Source organism: Ips typographus, linkage group LG3, assembly GCF_016097725.1.
Source record: "Ips typographus isolate SLU linkage group LG3, UJ_Ityp_2.0, whole genome shotgun sequence".
NCBI lineage: Eukaryota > Metazoa > Arthropoda > Insecta > Coleoptera > Curculionidae > Ips > Ips typographus.
In genome coordinates, this window is record NC_138424.1 from 18,454,267 (window position 1) to 18,470,015 (window position 15,749).

The 15,749-nt window shown below is 37.1% G+C and overlaps 1 protein-coding gene and 11 non-coding genes across 13 annotated transcripts in view; 1 reads left to right on the forward strand and 11 right to left on the reverse strand.

Annotated features, from left to right (window-relative positions):
- LOC145726112 (uncharacterized) overlaps positions 1-15,749 on the reverse strand; it is a 134,741-nt gene that overhangs the window by 4,765 nt on the left and 114,227 nt on the right. The gene's annotated exons all lie outside the window — the stretch shown is intronic.
- LOC145727343 (U1 spliceosomal RNA) lies at positions 1,065-1,226 on the reverse strand. Its single transcript, XR_014177863.1, has one exon. It is a non-coding gene; the product is annotated as a U1 spliceosomal RNA (small nuclear RNA).
- On the reverse strand, positions 3,788-3,906 carry LOC145727357 (U5 spliceosomal RNA). Its single transcript, XR_014177877.1, has one exon. It is a non-coding gene; the product is annotated as a U5 spliceosomal RNA (small nuclear RNA).
- LOC145727349 (U2 spliceosomal RNA) lies at positions 4,870-5,060 on the reverse strand. The gene has a single exon (XR_014177869.1). It is a non-coding gene; the product is annotated as a U2 spliceosomal RNA (small nuclear RNA).
- On the reverse strand, positions 5,767-5,980 carry LOC145727350 (small nucleolar RNA U3). The gene has a single exon (XR_014177870.1). It is a non-coding gene; the product is annotated as a small nucleolar RNA U3 (small nucleolar RNA).
- Positions 8,277-8,438, reverse strand: LOC145727354 (U1 spliceosomal RNA). Its single transcript, XR_014177874.1, has one exon. It is a non-coding gene; the product is annotated as a U1 spliceosomal RNA (small nuclear RNA).
- Positions 9,657-9,775, reverse strand: LOC145727359 (U5 spliceosomal RNA). The gene has a single exon (XR_014177879.1). It is a non-coding gene; the product is annotated as a U5 spliceosomal RNA (small nuclear RNA).
- On the reverse strand, positions 10,474-10,664 carry LOC145727344 (U2 spliceosomal RNA). The gene has a single exon (XR_014177864.1). It is a non-coding gene; the product is annotated as a U2 spliceosomal RNA (small nuclear RNA).
- LOC145727351 (small nucleolar RNA U3) lies at positions 11,302-11,515 on the reverse strand. The gene has a single exon (XR_014177871.1). It is a non-coding gene; the product is annotated as a small nucleolar RNA U3 (small nucleolar RNA).
- On the reverse strand, positions 12,161-12,322 carry LOC145727362 (U1 spliceosomal RNA). Its single transcript, XR_014177881.1, has one exon. It is a non-coding gene; the product is annotated as a U1 spliceosomal RNA (small nuclear RNA).
- Positions 12,819-12,940, reverse strand: LOC145727358 (U5 spliceosomal RNA). The gene has a single exon (XR_014177878.1). It is a non-coding gene; the product is annotated as a U5 spliceosomal RNA (small nuclear RNA).
- LOC145727347 (U2 spliceosomal RNA) lies at positions 13,720-13,910 on the forward strand. Its single transcript, XR_014177867.1, has one exon. It is a non-coding gene; the product is annotated as a U2 spliceosomal RNA (small nuclear RNA).

A 15,749-nucleotide genomic window follows, 5' to 3' on the forward strand; every position in this document is an offset into this window, starting at 1 on the left:
TGATCCCAGAATTTTCTAAACATTGGTAAAACTTGTTCTCTTCTTTCCCGATCATGCACTAAGGACAGTAGTAATATATCATCATCCTGATAACTGTCCAACAATAAAAGTAAAGACCTTGTTTTAGACAGGTTCATTTTAACTCCGTTTAACGTTTCAACTCCGATGAGAATTACAAAAATTCGCCAGCGAATTAAATCTAGAGGAAAACAGAAGCCGGAGCGAAAATCGTGAACGAATCAATCGTCGCTACCGAGTCGCGGTCGCTGACGACTGGCGACCGTGGAGGAAAACGTAGCTTAACAAATAACTACCCGTAGCAAGCATATACGAGACGTTCCTAAATAGTTCACATTGCACAAAATATAAATTTTTTTCTTACTTTACGCTGCTTCTGATGGTCGTAGATAAAATGTTGTACATCACCCGTGGGGTATGGCAAATTAAGGTACTCGTGTGATCACCACAACACTAGTAATGTAAATAACTATTAAGTTAACTTTACATTATCTATAGAAATCATTAATTCTATTTACTTTATACTATTTTATATTTCGTCATTATTATTTAATAGAGTAATCTGACCAGACCAGAGATTACCAAGTATGAAAACCATGGCTTCTAGATAATTTGTTATAGCACCATAGTAGTATAAGCACAACTATTTCAAGCCTAAACAACACATTCCAGACAGGAAGTCGGTGTAATCACGTGTAACAATTCTATTCGGAGGATGTATTATTTCCGTGAAAAAAAGACGTCCGCTTCGGCAATACAAATAATATACCTGACCACAGTGACCATTTATCAATTATAACTGTTTTTATTTATCTTCTTTCATTCCGAAATCAAAATTTAAATCTAGACCGTAAAAGACAAATTATATCGATACTTTCCTGTTTACTATCGGAGAGTATCGATGCCTCGATTGATACCAGGTATCGATCGATACTTTCGACTTTCCGTGTCGGCCTCGCCTACCACGGAAAACTGACACGCACGCACGGGAATTACCTTTTTTCTGGACTGGTAATGAAATATACTATTCTTTTAAGTTATTTAATCCGGGACAGCGCGTACGCAGTCCCGACTACCAAAAATTACGCGCCCGAGTTATCCGCATTAGGGATAATCGCAGGGGTCAGCCCTACCGTAGTGCAATGGAGGGCCTCACCCTGGGGGAACAGCCTTATTGATCACTGTAAACCCCTACGCCAGGTAAGTATGCTTTTTCGTTCCAACCAAAGAAGCAGTTGATCGTTTTTATCTTTTGGGCGCGGCTAACGTTTGACGGTGCTGCCATCTATACAGACAGTATATGTTGGATACAAAAGTGTGGTGAATGTATATAATATTTATGTGTATATTATCTGTGAAATTATTAACAGGTTGGCTTCAATAATTATAACTGACAATTATAATGGAAATACCTACTATACCTACGGAATGGCACAACAGTATAAGTTAGGGATAGTTATACTTTTGTGTATATTCAAGAAAGGATGGAAGACGCATCCAGAGAACTACAGGGACATAAGGCTGCTGCACACAAGCATGAAACTCTTTACCGGCAATCTGAAGGAAAGATTTGAAACACAAATAACAAACAGGGAAGAACAACAAGGCTTCAGACGAAACAAATCCACGACCGACGCCATATTCATTATCAAACAACTAAAAGAAAAATCAATCGAATTTAATACACCAGCATATGTCTGCTTCATCGATTTGACCAAGGCATTTGATAGGGTTCGCCTCTCCGACATCATAAATATACTGATGATGCGAAAGAAACGCCAGACACCATCGTAAGAGCGGTCAGCAGTCTCAATATGAACAACATCACTAAAGTAAAGGTAGGAGACACTAATATGGAAGAGATACCGACACCAGGAGGCATCAGACAAGGTGACAGCCTTAGCCCATTTCTGTTCAATCTCTTAATGGACAGAATTATAGAGGAAGTATCATCACTAAATATGAGATACCGAATGAGACAGAATAAAAGAATCAGCATGGTATGCTACGCCGATGATGCAGCTATTTTCGCGGAAACGGAGGACGATCTACAGAGACAACTACACAAATTCTGCCAGGTCAGCCAAGCGATGAACATAACCATATCCATAGAAAAAACGAAAAGCATAACCTTTGCTAAAGATCCCGTAAGATGTAAGCTGGTAGTTCAGGACAAAATCATCGAGCAGGTCTCACAATTCAAATATCTGGGTATGGATCTGTCGAGTTATCACGACCCAGTGAAGGACTTAAGAAGCCAGATCAACAAAGCGTCTGCCATGTCTATTGTCACGATTAGGGGTGCGTAGTGAGGAATGGTAGAGAAACAACTCAGGTCAAGGTGTTCTTGTACGGTGTGACGAAAGGACCAAGTAGTAAACTAATAGGGTTAAGGGTTCTAACGGTCACTTCAAGTTGCGAGAGAACCCGTATCTTTTCAGCCTGGAATCCCAAGAGGGTAGCGAGCCGTCCCATCACTTCAAGTTAGAGACTGTTACTCGACGACCAACCTGTAGACCAGTGACCTCCCTCTGGGGAGGACCCCAGAGTTCGGTAATTTAGTCGAGCTACGGTGCATCTTTTACAATCGTCAGCGACATAATTATGCTAACCTTGCTGACTATGCTGGTTACTAGGTGTGCACCGTAACTACTAACACGGGTGTGACAATATGAGCGAACGAATACATGCGAAAGGCTAGCAATAAGACTTGTATCAGGCCAATCATGACATATTGAATAGAAACCAACCAAACGAAAAGAATGCTTCAAGTAGCCGAAATGAAAACGTTCAGGACTGTAATGGGAAAAACAAAAATATACCGAATTAGGAACACTCGCATTAGGGAACAATTTGGGGTGCAAGACATCGTAAGATGGGGGAGACCAAAAAAAAGAGATATTGGAACGCTCACGGGAGAAGAATGGAAGAGGGAAGACTGCCACGCATCGCACTTGAAGGGAAACCAATAGGAAAAAGAGCACCCGGAAGACCACCTAAGAGATGGAAGGACAGATGGCTGGCAGTCCACCTCCCAGGAACTGATCCAAAGTAACTTGCAAAACTAACAGATCGGGAGATTTTTAAATATGAATAAGAAGAAGAAGAAGACAATTATAAATAACAGTTTTAAGTTAATACTTTTCACATTAAAGTACCAAATCACAAATGATATTGATCAATAGTTACTGTTTGGGTTAGTTGTATAGGTACACAGATTTACCTAAAATCTTTAAACACGAGTGATGCAAAGGATAAGCCTTAAAATAATGCATGGCCCCCCATGACATGTTCAGTTCACGTTTTTTACTTTAAAGCTACGAAAATAATTGATAAGAAATACCTTTAAAGTAAGACCGACATTCTGGCATAGCAAATTACAAAGAACGGAACAACTATTGCTATATGTTAGCAATCATATGAAGGTGGCGAGCCCACCGTGAGAACTTCACACGGGCTCGTGGTACTTGAGGGCGTCTTTTATCAACCACTCTTAGATGGCGACATACTTGTTGGTGTAAAAGGACGTCTTTGGGAATTTGCTAGGCTAAGTTATTTTAAGTGTCCTGATAATTATTATTGTAACAGATAAGAAAGAAGAAAGAGGTAGGCGTATGAAATAAGATACTTGTGAGACGGGTGCTCTTAAATTGGTTTAGTACGGGGAAATTTGTTTTTATTCTTCCCTCAATACTTACATATACTATACTATTCCCTGTAATCATCTAATTGCTACAGCATCGATCATTTTTCTTTCAATTCGTTTAAGCGCCCAGCCAAAGCCGGGCATGATAAAAATTCAATCAGACCCATTTATATTGACCCTCTCCACGGAAATCTTTAGTAAAAGGCGAAAGATTTATTCGCTTTGAAGAGAGTCCAGGGTAACGATCCAAACGTAAAGTCTTGCTCTGTCTCTCTACTTCCATTATCTACAAAAGTCTAATTTTCAGAGCAGAGCCATCTACTTTTGCAAACTGAAGTTAACCCAGTCATGACAGACTGGACAGAATGGTGACAGGCTTATGATTATTCCAATATCTACCAAATTAGATTTAGAACATGTTCTAGGTTCTGATTGTAACATCAATGTTCAATCAGACTAAAACATCAAAATGGCTCTCACTCATATCCGATCTATTCCTTCAATATTCCTTATGGTCTTGGTTATGATCTTTATGAAATCAGAATGTCTTTAAATATTTTGTAATCTCCTTGGCCATGTCATAGAGAATAGACATACATAAAGGAGTGAAGACGTTTCTGCATATTTTACACCAACGAAACGGTTTATGACCAAAAATAGAATGTGTAATACTATTTTTGCTAATAATTTCTGTTTTTGCTTAGTTGTCTGAGTATGGTTTTAGGTCACTATTGTGCTGTTGGTGGTTTGCTAAACCTAATTATTTAAGTTTCACCATCACACGTAAGAAAATTATGTAATTACTAAGACTGAATAATAATATCGAATTAGATTGATTTTGAGTACACCACCGTAGTATGAGTAAGTGGGCTTTCACACCAAAGTAGCATGCCACGTGCGACATGCTGCCTGGAAGCAGAAAGCATGCTACTTATTTTAATTAAAACCTACATAAATTAATGGCCGGTTTCATACCGGAATAGCGTTACATGTTGCTACTCTGGTATGAAAGAGAACATTAATTTACATGTTTTAAAATAAGTAGCATGCTTTCTGCTTCCAGGCAGCAAGTCGCACGTGGAATGCTACTTTGGTGTGAAAGCCCACTAAGAAAGAGGATCTAACCTAACCCAACAAACAATCAACTGAAAGTTTTACTTTACAATTAGTCAATTACTTAGTACTACAGTTTTACGTTAAATTACTTAAAATGGGCCAATCCCGGCGGTACTGCAATACCGGGCCAACCCGCGACAGAGGTGGAGCAAGCCCCTAACCTCCGTCAATTTCCAAAAATCAGTTTAATATACTGGTCCCGCATGCGGGACGTATCAGATATTAAGCTGATAAGAACAGATACTACACTTTGATCTTAGCCAAAAGGCCGAGAAGCGATAACGATTTTAATTTTAAATTGCGAGTCTATAAAATGATTGTAAGGGAAAGAGTTACAAAGGCACGGTGGCTCACTCTGGCGGTAGTAAATTGCATTCAGCTATCATCTGACATATGATTCTCTTGACGATATGGCGGTCAAAATTTTATCATGATCTTTTAGTCATATTTGTGTTATGAAACCAGTTTCTTTTGTTTTATAAATACTTAAATCATATGGTATCCTATGAATACACTCTTGCGCTTTTCTAATAAAAGCTTATACGAATCTAAAAGCTTCTTTATATTTTTATACTATCTGCTCGTTAAGTTGAACCTAAAAAAATATAAAGAGAACTGTGTAAAACATACATTTTATGTAATATTGCTTCATTTCACTATGCGTATATTTTGAGCAGTAAAGCTTCCCCTACTGGCTCAAATTTGGTCGATTTGAAGAAGACACTAGCATACGGATATGAATGAATTAACGTAACGTCGAAATAAGTTGAACAAGTTTGTCATACCGCAATGTATGATTGCTCTTTTACTTTTAAGCCTTATCTCTACTACGTGTCTAAAAAGTTGAAAATTACCTGCCCAATGAAGATAACGTGACTGAAAATAAAAATACTCTGCCATAAAACGGGTAATCAGCTGCGTTTTGTCACGTATCAAAGATAAGCAACCAAGATGCCTACCACTTTTGTTAAATTCTATAAAATACAACCACTCAGACTGCCTCGTTTCCATCCCCAATCGCAAAAAGCGATGGTTGAACGATCATCGACGCCCACTGATCCACCGTGAAGGTGGTTCAGAGACATATCTCACGCTCAAGAAACGAGACTTCGTCTCATCCTCATGGTTGCGATAGCTCTACTTGTGAGTAGAGAGTATGCGAAGATATACTACAGAAATGATCCTGTGAAGTATGATCTTAACATTTCTTCTGCAAAAATAGTTTATGAAACAGCTTTTTCCGTCTACGACGAAGAGAATTTGTAGGGGACTCGCTCTGTTGTTCAAAAGTTGAACCTAAACACACGTTTTCTGCGTTCACCAGCTTATGGATATTTAAATGCAAAATAAGTACCTATCATTACAAACACCTACGTGTGTGAAACTGTATGTAACGTGATCATTGTTACATTAAAAATGTTTAAGTTAACTTTATATTATCTATAGAAATCATTACTTCTATTTACTTTATACTATTTTATATTTCGTCATGATTTTTTAATAGAGTAAGCTGACCAGACCAGAGAATACCAAGTATGAAAACCATGGCTTCTAGATAATTTGTTGTAGCACCATAGTAATATAAGCACAACTATTACAAGCCTAAATAAGGCATTCCAGACCGGAAGTCGGTGTAATCATGTGTAACAATTTTATTCGGAGGACGAATATTGTTTCCGGGAGAACGCACGAAAGTGCCCATTTTCGGCGCGCTGACAAAAACGTATTATTTCTTGCATAAAAACCATTTTTTTAAGTCTGGTATGTTAGATTACTATTCAATATGAAATGATTTTATATGCTGATGCTACAAGTGTTGCAGCTAAAAGCGGTTAAAACACGTTGACATTTTTCGAGTGCGCTTTACATAAAATGTCATAATACGACAACTCATCATCCTTTAGCGCTACAACCCTGGATGGGTCTTGGCTGACTGCACCACTCTCTTCCACTCAGTTCCGGTTTCCATCAACTATGGTCAAAAGGGATATTCATTTTTTGGAGGTCTGATTTAATGTTGTCTCTGGGACGCCCGAGTGGTCTTTTTCCTGTTGGAATTTGCTCCCACACCAGTCTTTGGTCATACAGCCTGTGTACGTGGCCTGCCTTCTTAGCCGTTGGGATTTAATCTCTTGGACAATATCACTATCGTTGTAAAGCTCCTGCAGTTCGGCATTCGTCCTAATATAATGTAATAATCCAATATGGCTTTGCCCGTTCTCGCATAGGGACGCGAACAATACCTCGATACTTTGCAGGTATTGATAATTTTAGCTTAAAAGTATCGATACTTGACATCGATGCCAACTTCTTCTTCTCAATCCGCCCTCTCCCGCCGGAGGTTGGCAATCCAATTGGCAATCATTATTCTGGATGTAGCAGCTCTGAAGATGTCAATTGAGGTACATCCAAACCATCTTCTTAAGTCTTTCAGCCAGGAGTTTTGTCTTCTTCCCACTGATCTTTTTCCTTCAATGATCAGTCTCGAGAGTTCATACCTTTCGCCTCTCATTATGTGGATTATGTATCCCGTTTTTTTTTTCCTTAACGATCAGCATCAGTTCTTTTGATTTTACCATCCGCGCAAGGACTTCCAAGTTGGTGATTCTCCACGATATTCTTAACATACGGCGGTATAAATACATCTCAAAAGCGTCCAGCTTTTTCTCTGTAGAGTCCATCCTTCACTACCATATAACAAGGTGGAAAATATATAACATCTGACCATGCGCATTTTAAGTTCTAGGCTCAGTTCGGATCTCGTGAAAAATTGCTTCATATCAATACGATGCCAACTAAACGATACCAAATTGTATCGATAGTAAAGTACTGATATCGATACTCCGATACCACTGTATAGAAAAGAATATACAGTACTGGGACTCCGTGTAATATAGGTAGAGTAGAATTCTATTTGTCTATTATATTTTTGGTATTGGACCTTTTGTGCTCAAACCGGTAGGAAACCACAACATCGCGTGAATTTGGCACCTTTTAAAGGTCTCTAATTTTCGACATGTTTCGGCTTTCTAGGTCTTTGTGCATAGAATGTCCGACACTTAGAATATAGTCGATAAATAGAATTCCACTCTATTTATATCACACAGAGTCCCAGTGCAGTTTATTTAGTAGGATGACGTTAATGAATTTCGTTGCTATTTCTAATTTCTATTTGTTGCGTTAGGTCCTGAATTTTTCGACCATCATTGTCAAAAACCCAAAGACGTCCGGTAATACGGATGATATACTTGACCACAATGACCATTTATCAATTATAACTGTTTTTATTTATCTTCTTTCATTCCGTAATCAAAATTTAAATCTAGACCGTAAAAGACAAATTATATCGATACTTTCCTGTTTACTATCGGAGAGTATCGATGCCTCGACTGATACCAGGTATCGATCTGAATGATCGAAAACTGACACGCACGCACGGGAATCACCTTTTTTCTGGACTGGTAATAAAATATACTATTCTTTTAAGTTATTTAATCCGGGACAGCGCGTACGCAGTCCCGACTACCAAAAATTACGCGCCCGAGTTATCCGCATTAGGGATAATCGCAGGGGTCAGCCCTACCGTAGTGCAATGGAGGGCCTCACCCTGGGGGAACAGCCTTATTGATCACTGTAAACCCCTACGCCAGGTAAGTATGCTTTTTCGCCCTAACCAAAGAAGCAGTTGATCGTTTTTATCTTTTGGGCGCAGCTAACGTTTGACAGTGCTGCCATCTATACAGACAGTATATGTTGGAAACGAAAGTTATATCTGGTGAATGTCACCTATGTGTAGATTGTTCACACAATGAGTTAAATAACAATAATAATAAATATTTCTCACTTAAGTAACTAGGTAAATCAATGAAAACGTCTCTCTCTATTCTACATGCACTTTTAGATTTAATAGTCTAGTTTACACCACTAACTTGGTAATGCGTTCTAACGTTTGACCCCCAACCATATTCGAATGGAAGTTTCAGCCTTTTCGGTGTAAATAGTAGTGTAGTAATTCACTTTTGGTTTGATACTCTTGAAAACGTGTACCGAATTATTTTAAGTTCGATACGCAAGGCACTTTGATTCGAATCATTGCTCTGTGGAGTGATGTAAATGCATACTAAAGGCTACAGCTACTTGTTTTTCAACTGATAATAGTTCTCTTAACTTCAAAAATAAAAGTCTTGGTGCCAATTCTCATCTTTCAGCCTTGTGCAGAAAGAACTGAAAGTGGTTTTTGACATTCTAAAACCTTCAATCCAGTGCACATCACAATGGTCTTGATTTCTTTGTTTCACCCAAATTCTTTTATATCATATTGCATCTCCAAGTCGTTGTAGAGGTAAGTATATCTTTATTCGATATTTAATGTAGTGTCAGGGAAATTGCTTGCTGTATAAACGATTTATTAAGAAGGGCTCGACGATTTCTTCTTAAAGTCCGTATAAGCCATCGTCTGCTTAATTTGAAACTTTTGTTTGAAAAAATATGCTATTTTAAACAACAAAACCACTGTTTCTTGATTTCTCCAGGTCGGGTCATTCGATCGCTCGTTCCTTTGCGGTATAAACGATCAAGAAGCAAACATATGATCCTATCTCCCCTTTAGTTCCTGTGTACCGAACCAAGTGACCCAACAGTGTAAACTAGACCAATAACCAGTATACTGTATGTAAGTCAAATTACACGCATTCTATTAGACACTATAAAATCAAAACTCTGATTATGGTCATAAATGATATTAATCAGTAATTATTCAGTGTTTGGGCGAATCCTATAGAGAGCCAGGTTTACCTGAAATCATTGAACATGTGTGATGTAAAGTAAGTTGTATGGCTCTTCATAAAATGTTCATTTTTCTTTTAATTCGTTAAAGCGCCCAACCGAAGCCGGGCATGGGAAAAATTCAATCAGACCCATTTATATTGACCCTCTCCACGGAAATCTTTAGTAAAAGGCGAAAGATTTATTCGCTTTGAAGAGAGTCCAGGGTAACGATTCAAACGTAAAATCCTACTGATCTCTCTATTTCCACTATCTACAAAAGTCTGATTTTAAGAGCAGAGCCATCTATTTCTGTAAACTGAAGTTAGAAACTTGACACATTGGTGACAGATTACTATCTCTACATTGATTACATTCCAATCTTTACAAAATTAGATTTAGAACATGTCGGATCAACGTCAAAATGCGTCTCACTCACATCCAATAGTCCTTCAATATTCTTTGTTGGTCTTGGTTACTGATCAAATGATCTTTAGAAAATTACAATATTTTTAAATAATCTCTCTAGTAATCTTAAACTATGTCTAAAGAGATGCGTTATAATTTTATAGTGCGGCTTGGAAAATGATCATTAAAAAGTTAATACGAATCTGCATATTTTAGGGCAAAGAAAAGGCTTATGACTCAAAATAAAGGGTATCCGATAATATTTTCCTATTACTTTTTGTTTTTGCTTAGTTGCGTAAATACGGTTTTATGTCACGCTTGTGGTCTTGATGGTTGCCAAGTCTAAGTACTGATAGTTTTACTATTATTCGTAGAAAACCTGGATAGTGTAATAACTGTTACGCAATTTCTATGACTGAATAAAAATATCAAATTTGATTTATTTTTAATACACTTGACTAGGAGAGTAAGAAGGAGGACTTTACTCACTGAATAATTGTCTAAGTTTTACTTTGAATTACTTAAAATGGGCCGATCCCGGCGGTACTGCAATACCGGGCCAACCCGCGACAGAGGTGGAGCAAGCCCCTAACCTCCGTCAATTTCCAAAAATCAGTTTAATATACTGGTCCCGCATGCGGGACGTATCAGATATTAAGCTGATAAGAACAGATACTACACTTTGATCTTAGCCAAAAGGCCGAGAAGCGATAACGATTTTAATTTTAAATTGCGAGTCTATAAAATGATTGCAAGGGAAAGAGTTACAAAGGCACGGTGGCTCACACTGGCGGTAGTAAATTGCACTCAGCTATCATCTGACATATGATTCTCTTGACGATATGGCGGTCAAAATTTTATCATGATCTTTTAGTCATATTGTCGTGATGAAACCGGTGTCTTTTGATTTAAATACTTAAAAAATAATTAAATCATATTGTATCCCATGAATACACTCTTGCGCTTTTTTAATAAAAGCTTATACGAATCTAAAAGCTATCTACCTTAGCTTCTTTATATTTTTATACTATCTGCTCGTTAAGTTGAACTGAATTCGATCAATTTGAAAAAGACACTGGCATACGCATATGAATGAATTAACGTAAAAATAAGTTGAACAAGTTTGTCATCCACATTTTTGCAATGTATGATTGCTCTTTTACTTTTAAGCCTTATCTGCCTTATCTCTACTACGTGTCTACAAAGTTGAAAATTGCATGCCCAATAAAGAAAACGTGACTGAAAATAAAAATACTCTGCCGTAAAACGGGTAATCAGCTGCGTTTTGTCACGTATCAAAGATAAGCAACTAAAATGCCTAACACTTTTGTTAAATTCTATAAAACGCAACCACTCAGACTGCCTCGTTTCCATCCCCAATCGCAAAAAGCGATGGTTGAACGATCATCGCCGTCCACTGATCCACCGTGAAGGTGGTTCAGAGACATATCTCACGCTCAAGAAACGAGACTTCGTCTCATCCTCATGGTTGCGATAACTCTACTTGTGAGTAGAGAGTATGCGAAGATATACTACAGAAATGATCCTGTGAAGTATGATCTTAACATTTCTTCTGCAAAAATACCTTATGAACTAGCTCTTTTCGTCCACAACGAGGAGAGTTTGTAGGTGGCTCGCTCTGTTGTTGAAAAGTAGAACGTAAATACACGTTTTCAACGTTCACCAGCTTAAGACGTCCGCATCGGTAATACGGATAATATACCTGACCACAGTGACCATTTATTAATTATAATTGTTTTTATTTATCTTCTTTCATTCCAAAATTAAATCTTGACCGTAAAAGACAAATTATATCGATACTTTCCTGTTTACTATCGGATGCCTCGACTGATACCAGCAGTCGGATTGCAAACGCTCCATACGAAACGAGTCTGTCTCGAATCATGATTGTAAATGCTGTTTTGTGATACTCTGTGAACTCGATACAAGTCAGACACTAACGAGAACGCTTTATCAAATAGTTCACTTTGTTTGGAATTCGTAAAGTATCACCAAAAACCATTTAAAATCAGAATTCGATACCAACTCACTTCGAATCAAGCGTTCGCAATCCGATCACAGGTATCGATCGATACTTTCGACTTTCCGTATCCGTCTCGTCTCCCACGGAAAACTGCTACGCACGCACAGGAATTTTCTTTTTTTTTGACTGATAATAAAATATACTATTCTTTTAAGTTATTTAATCCGGGACAGCGCGTACGCAGTCCCGACTACCAAAAATTACGCGCCCGAGTTATCCGCATTAGGGATAATCGCAGGGGTCAGCCCTACCGTAGTGCAATGGAGGGCCTCACCCTGGGGGAACAGCCTTATTGATCACTGTAAACCCCTACGCCAGGTAAGTATGCTTTTTCGTCCCAACCAAAGAAGCAGTTGATCGTTTTTATCTTTTGGGCGCGGCTAACGTTTGATAGTGCTGCCATCTATACAGACAGTATATGTAGTAAAGAAAAGTGTGGTGAATGTATATAATATTTATGTGTATATTATCTGTGAAATTATTAACAGGTTGGCTTCAATAATAATAATTGACAATTATAAATAACAGATTTAAGTTAATATTTTTCACATTAAAGTACCAAATTACAAATGATCAATCTTTAAACATGTGTGATGCAAAGGATAAGCCCTAAAATAATGTATGGCCCCCCATAACATGTTCAGTTCACGTTTATTACTTTAAAACTACGAAATTAAATGATAAGAAATACCTTTAAAGTACCGACAATCTGGCATAGCAAATTACAAAGAACGGAACAACTATTGTTACACTATTCCCTGTAACCATCTACATCTATTCTACTCGTACATCATTGATAATTTTTCTTTCAATTCGTTTAAGCGCCCAGCCGAAGCCGGGCATGGAAAAAATTCAATAATCAGACCCATTTATATTGACCCTCTCCACGGAAATCTTTAGTAAAAGGCGAAAGATTTATTCGCTTTGAAGAGAGTCCAGGGTAACGATCCAAACGTAAAGTCTTGCTCCGTCTCTCTACTTCCATTATCTACAAAAGTCTAATTTTCAGAGCAGAGCCATCTATTTTTGCAAACTGAAGTCAACTCAGTCATGACAGACTGGACAGAATGGTGACAGGCTAATAATTATTACAATATCTACCAAATTAGATTTAGAACATGTTCTAGGTTCTCATTGTAACATCAATGTTCAATCAGACTAAAACATCAAAATGGCTCTCATTCATATCCGATCTATTCCTTCAATATTCCTTGTGGTCTTGGTTATGATCTGTATGATATCAGAATGTCTTGAAATATTTTGTAACCTCCTTAACCATGTCATAGAGAATAGAGAAGCTTTATATTTTTAATGTCCGACAGGGCTATTATTTCATCAATAATGACACCTATTAAGGTTAATTATGTAAGAAATAATGCCCTCAGGTGAGGGTAGTATAGGAAATAATGCCAACGGGCGAAGTATACCCCTCGGGCCGGAGGCCCTCGTGTTCCACCCTATCGACCTCATGCATTATTGTCCTTATAATGCTCTTGGTATCTTAATTACTATAAAGTTTTATCAAGTACTAGAAGATGATAGGAGTATTTTATGTAAAATTATAGTTTTGGTAATAGTTCTAAAAGATTCACCACAACGTCCAAGACATGATCATATTGTAGAATGTATTTCATTCTACTACCGCCAGAGGGAACCAATATGTCATTATAACCCTTTTAAATGATACGTTTTTATTGGGTTGAAATTTAAAATTAAAATCCTTATCGCTTCTCGGCCTTTTGGCTAAGATCAAAGTGTAGTATCTGTTCTTATCAGCTTAATATCTGATACGTCCCGCATGCGGGACCAGTATATTAAACTGATTTTTGGAAATTGACGGAGGTTAGGGGCTTGCTCCACCTCTGTCGCGGGTTGGCCCGGTATTGCAGTACCGCCGGGATTGGCCCATTTTATCCAATTTAAAAAGAGTTTTATTAAAGTGTGTGTTCTTAGCAAATGCACAAATTCGATATCGATACCTTTTATCTTCCGTAGATTCATCCCAGAACTCCTTGTCATATCCATCTAGGGACTTTTAAATGAGGAAACAAATCCATTTTCTATTTGCTTTTTTCTTCAAAAAGCTTCCCTTTTAAATGATGTTAAGAAAATGTATTTAAACATTTGCCAACAAACAAATAACTTTGACCAAAATGTAAAAAAGTCACTAACATTTATACTGACACGCAAGTAGTTTTGATTTGATCACAAAAGCTTTTTAATTATTATCTCATAAAAATTGCTATTTATGTACCAAAGCGTTAGAGAGAGGTCATAATGTCCTGGGGCCTAATTCTTGAAGGCAGGGAAAGGAAATCTCAGGAGAAGTGTGTTGATAGAATGTGACAGAAGAAGCTGATAATAACGGGTTTCTGTCACGTCCTACAGATCTTTCTCTTGATACCTCCCTTCCCTCGTTTCAAGAATACGCATCCTGACGGTAGATGTCCTGGAAGATAGGTTTCGGCCTGATGGACCTTATACTCTCCCTAACGCCTGTGGTGCATGCAATGTTTTATGTTTCACCTAATTCAGCAATTATTTACTGTTTATGGCATTGAAAAGTAATACCTTCATCGGTATGTTGTTTAGTGTTTATATTACCTGAATGATGTGACTTTGATAGTCCTGTCAGTCAGTGAAAATGGCAAAAGTTGGACAAAATTTTAGAAAATATGAAAGAAAATCCAGCAAAAGCTGACAAAAGTTTATTACCTAAAACTTACATAATGTTATCACACTATCGTTTCCAGGTTTTCTGACGTGTGATAGTGAAACTTAAATAATTAGGTTTAGCAACCACCAACACCACAATAGTGACCTAAAACCATAGGCGACTAAAAATAGTATTATACACTTTACTTTTGGTCACAAAACCTTTTCTTTGGTGTAAAATAACGTCTTCACTCATTGCTCATTCTCGAAGCCACACCACACCAAAATATAATGCTTCTCTATTCTCAATGACGTGACATGGCTAAGGAGATTACAATATATTTAAACATTCTGATATTATAACCAAGACAAAGCCATTTTGATGTTTTAGTCTGATTGAACATTAATGTTACAATCAGAACCTAGAACATGTTCTAAATCTAATTTTATTTTTTGTAACATCTATTTTTTTTCTGTCTATTACCGTTTGCTCTGCATAGAACCAACGAAAAGGTGGCCATCCTGTAATTCGCATGTTATGTCAAACTTAAATTATCATTTCTGAGATTTGTTTTGCATAAAAAGATGCAAAATCCATAAAAAATAAAATTAAAAAAATTCTTTGAAGACAAAAATTAATATCTAATCAAAAAAAAATCACCCAAGATATTTATTAAATTTTCTTCAGATTTTAGCCCATTTTAGAGTAGATTTTATATAGAACTTTATTACTTTCAATTTAATTATGTAACCAGCTTTTAAAGGCTTAAAACAATATATTTTAAGAGTCCTAATTTGGATTTAATCATTTATAGTGAAAACAACAAAGCTTGTGTATAAGGAGATATTAAGAAATAGATTAATTTCCTACTAAACTGCGTGAAACTTCAGTAAATCGAAAAACAAAAATTACCAATCTACGGGCCAAATGTGGGGCAAAATTATCAAGTACAGAGTTGATAAAATGCTTCTATTTTATAAAAAATTAATTAGTTCAACAATAACAATTTCAAACTCACTTTCTAAGCGATTCTTTCCTTAAAAAGAACAAACTCTTAAAATTGGTGGTTAGGTTGGATTCAATCTTGATTTCAATAA